Source organism: Zingiber officinale, chromosome 8A (assembly GCF_018446385.1).
Source record: "Zingiber officinale cultivar Zhangliang chromosome 8A, Zo_v1.1, whole genome shotgun sequence".
NCBI lineage: Eukaryota > Viridiplantae > Streptophyta > Magnoliopsida > Zingiberales > Zingiberaceae > Zingiber > Zingiber officinale.
Window position 1 is genome coordinate 139,828,699 of NC_056000.1, and position 9,188 is coordinate 139,837,886.

Consider the following 9,188-nt stretch of genomic DNA (forward strand, 5'->3'; position numbering starts at 1 on the left):
TATTTATGGTGTGTCCTTATTTTTCAAAATTAAAGAAAAGTAAAGTTTTCAAAACTAGTCCCTTCTTTCTCTTTTCAATTTTTTTTTAAGTATAAAATTATTCCAATATCATTCCTTTTTTTTTAAGAATAAATTACTTACTATAAAAAAGAATAAATTACTTACTATTTGTTTTAATATGTCTGTTAATTTTATTTCTTGATAAAATAGAATTTGTTTGTGTGATTGTCCATCTAGTGGTCGATTCATTTTATTTCTAGATGAAATAGAAGTTGTTCTTTCTAGTAGTCGAGAACTCATGATCTAAAAAGTGGAGATCACATGTGAGCTTCTTTCTTTGCCCCGGTATTCTTAATCGGGGAAATGCATGGTAGATTGAAGAGGTGGATGTATAAACTTTTTGATTTTCTGAAATTTTTGTTTTTTTTTCTTAACTGGGAAATGTAATGATAGCAAAACTCTAAACTAGAAAATGTAATGGTTGCTTTTAACCGGCAAAACTTGGGTATTGGGTGTTGTATGTTTCAAAACATATAAGTTAGTGATCTTATATTTTGTTGTAAATTATTGAACTATCATTTTATTTATTGTCATTTATTTTTATTCTGTCCAGATTTTGTTTTATCTCTATCTAAATTATTTGAATTGGAAATGAATGTTGTATGAAATTTTTATTCTAATTTTATATTATTGATGCACATTGCACAGAATTTTAGTGTAAATTAATCAAATTAAGATTCAAATATTTTGAATCAAGCTCTAATTCAAATCATTTTGCTAAAGTATGATTTTGCTCGAATCAAAGTTCGAATAAATCGAATTCAAACTCGAATTCATTTCGAATCGAGCTCGAGTCAATGATAATTAGTATTTTCAAACTTCAAATCGAATATTCAAATAGTATATATGCATTTCAAACTTGAATATTAATATTTTCATAATATTAATTTGACTCGATTCAATTTGTTTGTACCCTAGGTACAATGAGATTCATGAGGCTCCTTAGAGTGCATTGATTCTGATTTGGAATTAGATTGAATACATGCTGATAGTCTCATTAGTAAATTTTGATCAAAACTTACTCATCAGCCATAAATTTATCAAATTTGGTCTAAATCAAAACTATTATATTTTTTAGATTACTCTGAGTTTAACCATAACATGCCATCTTGATTTCATCACATATTTGTTCTACAGTAAGGTTAAAAAAATTATTTTTTTTCAAAATAAATAATTTCATCTCAAAACTATTATAATTACTTTTTGGTATCCATCTTATGTTTCAATTAGTACTAGAGACAATTAGTTCGGTCTCGTAGAAACTTTTTTATCAACTATCAAGGTAAATTCAGAAGCATAAGTGACAGTTCACACAATAATCCAGTGGTCCCATAGGTTCAAACGTGAGAGACAAATTTCTTGTGCTTCTTGGGTTTTGAACCTTAGGTGCATGAAAAACTCTTAGGTATACTTACCACTGCACTATAGTTCGGGCAAATAAATCATGTTTTTTCTAGTTGGTATTAGGTATCTAGCTTACACTGACTAATCCTAGGGGTAATCGACCTGGTTCTACAGAAGTTCATCTGCCACTAACAACGGGCAATCCATTAGCCCAGTACTCTTAGGTCAACCTCCTATTAAAGAAAATCCATCCATTAGTTCTCTGAAGTTGGGACTCGATTCTTAGATCCTTGGAAAATTGAAAAGGCACTCCACTACTGCATCATTGCCCTAGGGCAATAAATTATATTTTTTTTAGTTAACACTAGGTATCTAATTTACGTTAGTTAATCCTAAGGGTAACTAACCCGACCCTACCCCACAGAAATTTTCTACCGGCCACTAGAGTAAATCAAGAAGTGCTCGCAGCGGACGACCTATCAACCCAGCGTTCTTAAATCAACGACCTATTAAGGAAAATTCATCCGTTAATTTACCAAAACTAGAACTCGATCCTTATATATCTCAGCAACTAAGAACGTGCCCTGTCGCTCTACCATTACCTTATAAAGATGTATTTTAATTGGAGCATAAGGTGATATCAATCACCCCAAGCAACCAAGTAATGTAACGCCCGAAAATTCTCAAAGTAATTTTAGAAATATTCTATGATTTTTATGGAATTTTAGGATATTTTTATGGAATTTTTAGAGCAGCGGAAGTAGCAAAAATAAATAAGGACGTAAAATAGCCTAAGGGAGAATTGAACCCGAGACCTATAAGACCCTATGTCTTATAAACAACTCTAGTAACCAGGAGGCCCCAGTAGGGGTGTGCTGAAAGAAGAGGGAAACAGTTATATTTAAGGTTTAGTTGGTCGAATAAACCACTTAATATAAATAGGAAAAATTAAGTGAGGAGTTATTAGTTTTCATCGGAAGCTTTTCCTCTCCTCACCCTAATTCCGTCGAACCTCTCTTCTTCCAAACCTCACGGCACCTCAACCTCCAAGGAACCTAGGGTTTCATCCCAAGGGCTATAGGAGCACTTTCCGACGACAACTCCGGCACGAGAACTGTCCTCTCCGAGAGAAGAGCATGTAGACACGAGGAGATCGACGAAGGGATCTTCTCTACCGGAAATCTAGCGATCAGATCGTAAGGAAATCTAGCGCAGGAAGTAAGAAACCTCTCACCTGCAGTATAAGTAGCTCTTTTCACGATTTTATGCCTTAGTTTAGTTGTATACAGATTTTCAGCACATAGGGTGTGAATTAGTGCACACCAAATGTTTGATAAAATGTTTAGCTCAGTTAAATGCAACATAGGCATTTTTAATAGCTTAGATAAATGCAATAGGAGCATTTTATAGCATACTTAGCCTTGCTACAACTTATATGGGACTACGGTCCAATGGGTGAGCTCCCACAGTCGCCTCTAGGTTCAGATAACCTAGCTCTAGGTTCAGATAACCTAGAAATAGCAAGATAAGATAATTCAGTTATAAAACATTATTTTACTTTTAGCAGTGGCACTGTACTGGACTTCAGTTGTCCTTGGGTTGGGCTCCCATAGTCGTCCCTAAGTTTAGATAACTTAGTAAACCCTACTAGATTCGGGATTTGCTACCTCGGGTCTGGTTAGGGATACGCGCATAGCAAGTACAGTTGTCGGACCCATCAGCAGCATGATTAGTATTTTCATCTATTTATGATAAATAGTTTTTCAAAGCTTCACAATTTAGTTATGTGATTACAGTTCAGAATTTGTATCAGCTTAGCATTAGTTTAGTTAGCTATTGTATCAGTTTAGTTAGCTATTGTATCAGTTTAGTTCTATCTTGTTGATACTAGAAGATATTGCCATGATCAGCTTTTGATTTCTATGTTTTGGATGATAGTATGTCATGCCATGCTCTAACATGTTCAGTATATATTTCAAATAGCAAGTTTTAAAAGCATAAATTGCATCCTATGCATGTTTTGTGAGGTAGATGGTTTCTTACTAAGCTCCCAAGCTTACAGATACTTCTTTTCCTTATACTGCAGATAAAGGTAAAGGAAAGATGGATTAGCGGAGGCTGGAGGACAATGCAATGAAGATGTGTGTGGAGAGGAACTTGGAATAAAGATCTTTGGAGAAACTAGCAACTTAAGAACTTAGTATTTCTTGTAGTGTTACTTTTCTGCACTTTTAGTTAATTAAGTGTCTTGAATTGCGATAGTTATGCTTAGTTTACTGATTGTCATGATCTTAGTTAGCTAGCCATGAGTAATGATAGGTCTAGTAGTTTTGTTTTTGCTTATAGAGTTGATATATGTGATTTGAGCACGCAATAGTGCTGAAATCAGACTTCTAATACGAAATCAGAAACCCTAATCGATCAACCGATCGATTGAAGGCTCCTCAATCGATCAACTGATCGATTGGGCAACTTGTTCCGCGAACAGTAAGCTCCTGGATCGATCAGCCGATCGATCCGGTAGCGTTTTGTCGCGAACAGAGAGCTCTGGATTCGATCACTGGATAGATTGGCCAGACTGGATCGATCAACCAATCGATCCAGACGGGATCCCCGTGCACAGTAGCAAGCTGAATCGATCAGTGGATCGATCCAATAGTTCCAATCGATTGAATGATAAGCTCGATCGATCGGGAAGCTGGATTTTGACTAGGAACCTTTAGTTGTAGCGCCTTGACCATGGGGGATGAAAGATATGTCATGTATACCTTAGATCCCATCGCTTAGCACATGTAGAACAAAGAAATTGCATTAGCATAAAGAAATTTAAATTAGATCAGTTTTCCGCACATTAAGAATAGTTTAGCAATAGCATAATGTAACCCCCGGCCTTACAGCTTAGCCAGTAGAAGGTGGGACGTTACAAGTAATGTTGGTCCCATGGTGAGATATAGACAGGCAAATCACGGGGCATTAGCCTAGTATAATGGCCCTTTGTATAGAGGTGGTCGAGTACCTAATAAGACATTTTGTATTAATTGGAAATTGATCCTAAGATATATTGGAGTAAGTACTCACGTAGTTATCAACTGCGCCAATCCGTGGGAGCATAAAATATATTTTAATTTATGCAAAAGGTTATACATTGACTCGAAACGCCCCAAGTGACTATAGGAGCTGGCTCCACAGTCATATGTAGAGAGGTAAATCAGGAAATCGAATAAACCATAACTGGAAGGATAAAGATGTATTTTAATGTGGAACTGCCACATTAGAGGCCCACATACTACCTACTACTATTGAGAGAGAGGTAAAGCGGGAAATCTCAAGTGACATGACAAGTGTCTAGGTGGAGGTCTACAGAGGTGGGTTTTAACTCTTCAAGTCTTACAATCTTACTCTAAATACTTACCTCTAAATGATGCTCCCGGAGGCATAAAGATGTATTTTAATGCTCAAGTTGGCAAAAGGTGACCGCGCTTGCCACTAGCGCCCTCACTAATCCTTCCCAGGGCCAACACGGATGAGGTAAATCACAGGTAGCTACTAGTCCTTATAATAGTGATTGACACATGAGAGACATTTACCTTTACCATGCCAAGATTCGAACATTAGACCTCAAGTTGGTAGCAACTCATGCGTTAGCCACTATACCGTCCTGAGGGGACTTTATTTTAATGCTTAAGTGACAAAAGGTGATTCGCTCGCCCTCGAGCCTCTGTCAACCAGTCTCTAGGTTAACATGGAGGAGGTAAATCATGGATGACTATTAGCCCTTGGAATAGTGATTGACACATAAGAGACATTTACCTTTACTATACTAAGATTCGAACCCTAGATCTTAGGTTGGCAACAACTCATGCGCTAGCCACTATACCGTCCTGAAGGGACTATATTTTAATGTCAAGTGGTAAAAGGTGATTTGCTCTCCCCAACGCCTTCGTTTATTAGTTCATAGACTAACACGGAGGAGGTAAAATGACGAATGATAATGTAGGTGGCTAAAGTGGAGAAAATATATTTAATACAACAAATTTCAATCCATTTTAATGCTTAAAAAAATGATTAACCAGGTTGGGTAACATCGAGTCTAGGGTGACCGGTCCGACCCTACGAAAGTGTAACGACCACCCTTCTTACTACTACTACTCTCTAAGGATGACCGTTACTTAACTACTAACTCTACTTAACCGGTATGATTAAAAATCACATGGAAACCCTACCGAAAAATTTCGGCAGAGTCTCCCTTGTACCGGTGACCATAATATACACAGCCACAGGCGGCTGGAACACATATCAAACACAAAAATGAATAACATCACCACGCAGTTTAATGAAATCAAATCATGCAAGTAATGAATAGCGGAAACAAGATACACATATAATTAACTAACAGCGGAAGACTAAATGACTCATTTAATACATTCTTTATAAATGGCAATCTTAATAAATTCCTAAACTAAGTCCCAAGGCTTCCATAGTCCTGGCATCACACCACCTTGTCGCCTTCCTTTCTATATCTTTTCCTTCCTGTATCTGCAGTAAGAGGAAGTGTAGTCTATAAGCAAAATTTGCTTAGTAAGCGCTATCTAACTCACAAAATCTCGATATGCATGAGGAGATACTAAAATCTAAAACTGAATGCTCAAAAGGAAATCTACTCATGCTCATCTACCAGTAAAAGAAACATACTAAAAGACTAAGCATGTAAAGCAAAGCTATACAATCATGCTAGCATAAAGAAAGCTAAACTTACTGAATTCTAAACACCTTCTGAATCTTATTCCACTTGTTTAAAGACTTATTCTTTAATACTTTATACTTATGTAAAACTTTCAAAAACTTATACTTATAATACTTCAAAATAATAATCAACTTCTTCTTAGGCCCAGGCATAGTACCATCTTATGCGCGTTCCCTAATAGGTTGGGGTAGCGAGCCACCAATCCTAAAAGAGCAGACCTCGGTCTACCAGGGCCAAGACCTCGGAATTGGACACCTGGATTTGTTTAACGACAAGCTCTTGGATGTCGGGTACTAGCCTCTTCTTAAAAGTAAAATACTTATAATCTTAATTACTTCTTCTTTAAATGCCTTGGCATTTTAATAGGCACCTTGTGTGCCAAAAATCCCTAAAGTCTCGACTTTGGGATCTACTTAAGGCCTCGGCCTTTTCTTTTCTTTTCTTTATCTTTCTTAAACTTTTCTTTATCTTTCTTACACTTTTCTTTATCTCAAAATACTGTTATGGTATCTTTCATATGCATCTATGAATGAAACTAACTATGTAACACATAATCATGTATAGAATACAAAAGAAATCTACACTTAAGCTCAACAAAAATGCTTAATAAAATTCAGTATTATAACTTAATAAAATCTGCATGTCATACTAAATTGAAGTGCCTAAAAATAACATAGTACAACACTTAAAACCTCATGATAATTAACTCTTAAACAGAAATCAAACATACTCTTATGCATATGGTATTTACTAGTTTTACAAGTTGAGTTAAGCATGGATAAGCTTCGAAACTTCTAAGGAAAACAAACTAGAACTAGAGACATAAACCTCATGCCAAAACTGAAATACATTTAAGTATGCTACAACAGAATTAAATAAAGGAAACCACATCTGAATTCCTTAAGCATGCTATGTCAGAATTAAAACAAAGGGAAGCAAATCTAAATTCTTTAAGCATGCTTCAAGATAAGAAACAACGAATCTACACTGCTAAACAAGATAAACTGCAATGCTAACAATTAATCTACATACTATACTTATTCCTTAAAGCCATTCACACTAACCAAACCAGTACTGAGCATGGATGAAAGGGGTCTAATAGCAATCTAATCCACATTGCACTGAATCTATAAAACCAGCACTGAACACAATCTTTTCATTGCTAATCTACACAACTTAAAAGAAAACTAAAGCTGCGGTTAGGTAATAAGTGATAAAATGGCTAACAACATACCAATGAATTGATAACAAATCAAAACTGCACTGTGGTAATTGTTCCTCCTGCTATGTGCTACGGCAACCAAAGAAAAACACAAGATTGCAAGCTTCCCTTCAACCCGGGCATTCTCATCAAGTCACAACCAACAAATCTAATGAAAATTGCTATTGTAACCTCAAAACCATACTTGTTCTACATGCTGCGAATTCAAGGAAAACAAGAAAACATCCAAACAAAATCCCCTTTCCCTCCTCCTTAACAACTCACGGCAGTAAGCCCTAAACCACATTCTTCACAAAAAAATTCGAAACAAAAGGAAGAGAACACCAAAACGAATCGAAATCCGGAACTATCCTACTGCAGGTGAGTAGCGACTTACCTTGCTCCTTGAACTCACAACCGAAAAGAGGGAGGCTCTAGGGTTCGCGGAAGGCTTGAGATCTCGGCCCTACTTCATGCTCACGACTCCTCCTCAACGAGAAGAGCTTAAGGTGGAGAAACCCTTCGGAGAACCTTGGCCGGCCGCCGGAGACACCGGATTGCTCGCTGCGTCTTCGCTGAGAAAAGCCGCGCCGTCGAACTCGAGAGAAGGGGAGAGGGATCGAGAGAAATAAATCCTCTCTTAACTTAACCTCTTTTTATAACCTAGGGTTATTCTTAAGTTCGGTTATTGCTTAACTAATTTTGTTTCCTATTCTAAACAGAACCGATTGCTAGCACACTTGGTCAGCGCGTGCGTGGGTTAAAGTTTGGCTTGTGGGTTCGAATCCTGCCTATAACCAATTTTTATCTATTAATTCTTGTTATTTACTTCTGCTCATTAAATAAGATTCTTCCTTTATTTAATCAAGCAACAATTGCTAGCCCAGTTGGTTGATCCGGTTTTGCTCGGGTCCGAGCTCTTGGGTTCAAAACCCGACTTCAACATATTCTTTTCCCTTTTTTTTTCTACCTTTTCCTCTTGGTAAAAATATCAAACGAACTCCAAAAATTTCATAAAAATACTCTAAAAATTTCTAAAAATCTCTAGAATTTTTTTAAAGCATTTCTAGATTTTAATAAGGTCTTTTAGGACTCCAAATCATGAAATTTGGGGTGTTACAATTCTCCCTCCCTTATAAAAAGTTCGTCCTCGAACTTAGAATAATTCTGGACATTTCTATCTCATGCTGTCTTCACATTTCCAACTAACTTCCTAGTGGCACTTCTCTGTTTCTTAGTCTCTTAACTTCTTTGTCCACTATCTATGTAGATCTGCTCTCATAGCTAAGATCCTCTTAGATCTGCATTGACTGAGGCTGAACCACTTGGCTAGGTTACCTTGTCTAAATTCTATAAATTCTTCCTCACTATACTTTCTAAATATACCTGACTTAATCCTGAGTCTTGACTTTAAACTTATACGAGCAAGTACTTCTAAACATTTCTCTATATATAAGAAATAGCAAAAACTAAAACTTCTATCTTACTAAAGCACATATAAGTAGATACTCTATACTGCAATAATAAAGAAAGCATAAAAGAAAAACTTAAATACTTTCTTAATTGAAGACGGCAAGGCTGATGCTGATGTGTGTGATGCTGGAGAATGAAAACTGCTCTGATACCAACTGTAACGACCACCCTTCTTACTACTACTACTCTCTAAGGATGACCGTTACTTAACTACTAACTCTACTTAACCGGTATGATTAAAAATCACATGGAAACCCTACCGAAAAATTTCGCAGAGTCTCCCCTGTTTAACATAATATACACAGCCACAGGCGGCTGGAACACATATCAAACAAAAATGAATAACATCACCACGCAGTTTAATGA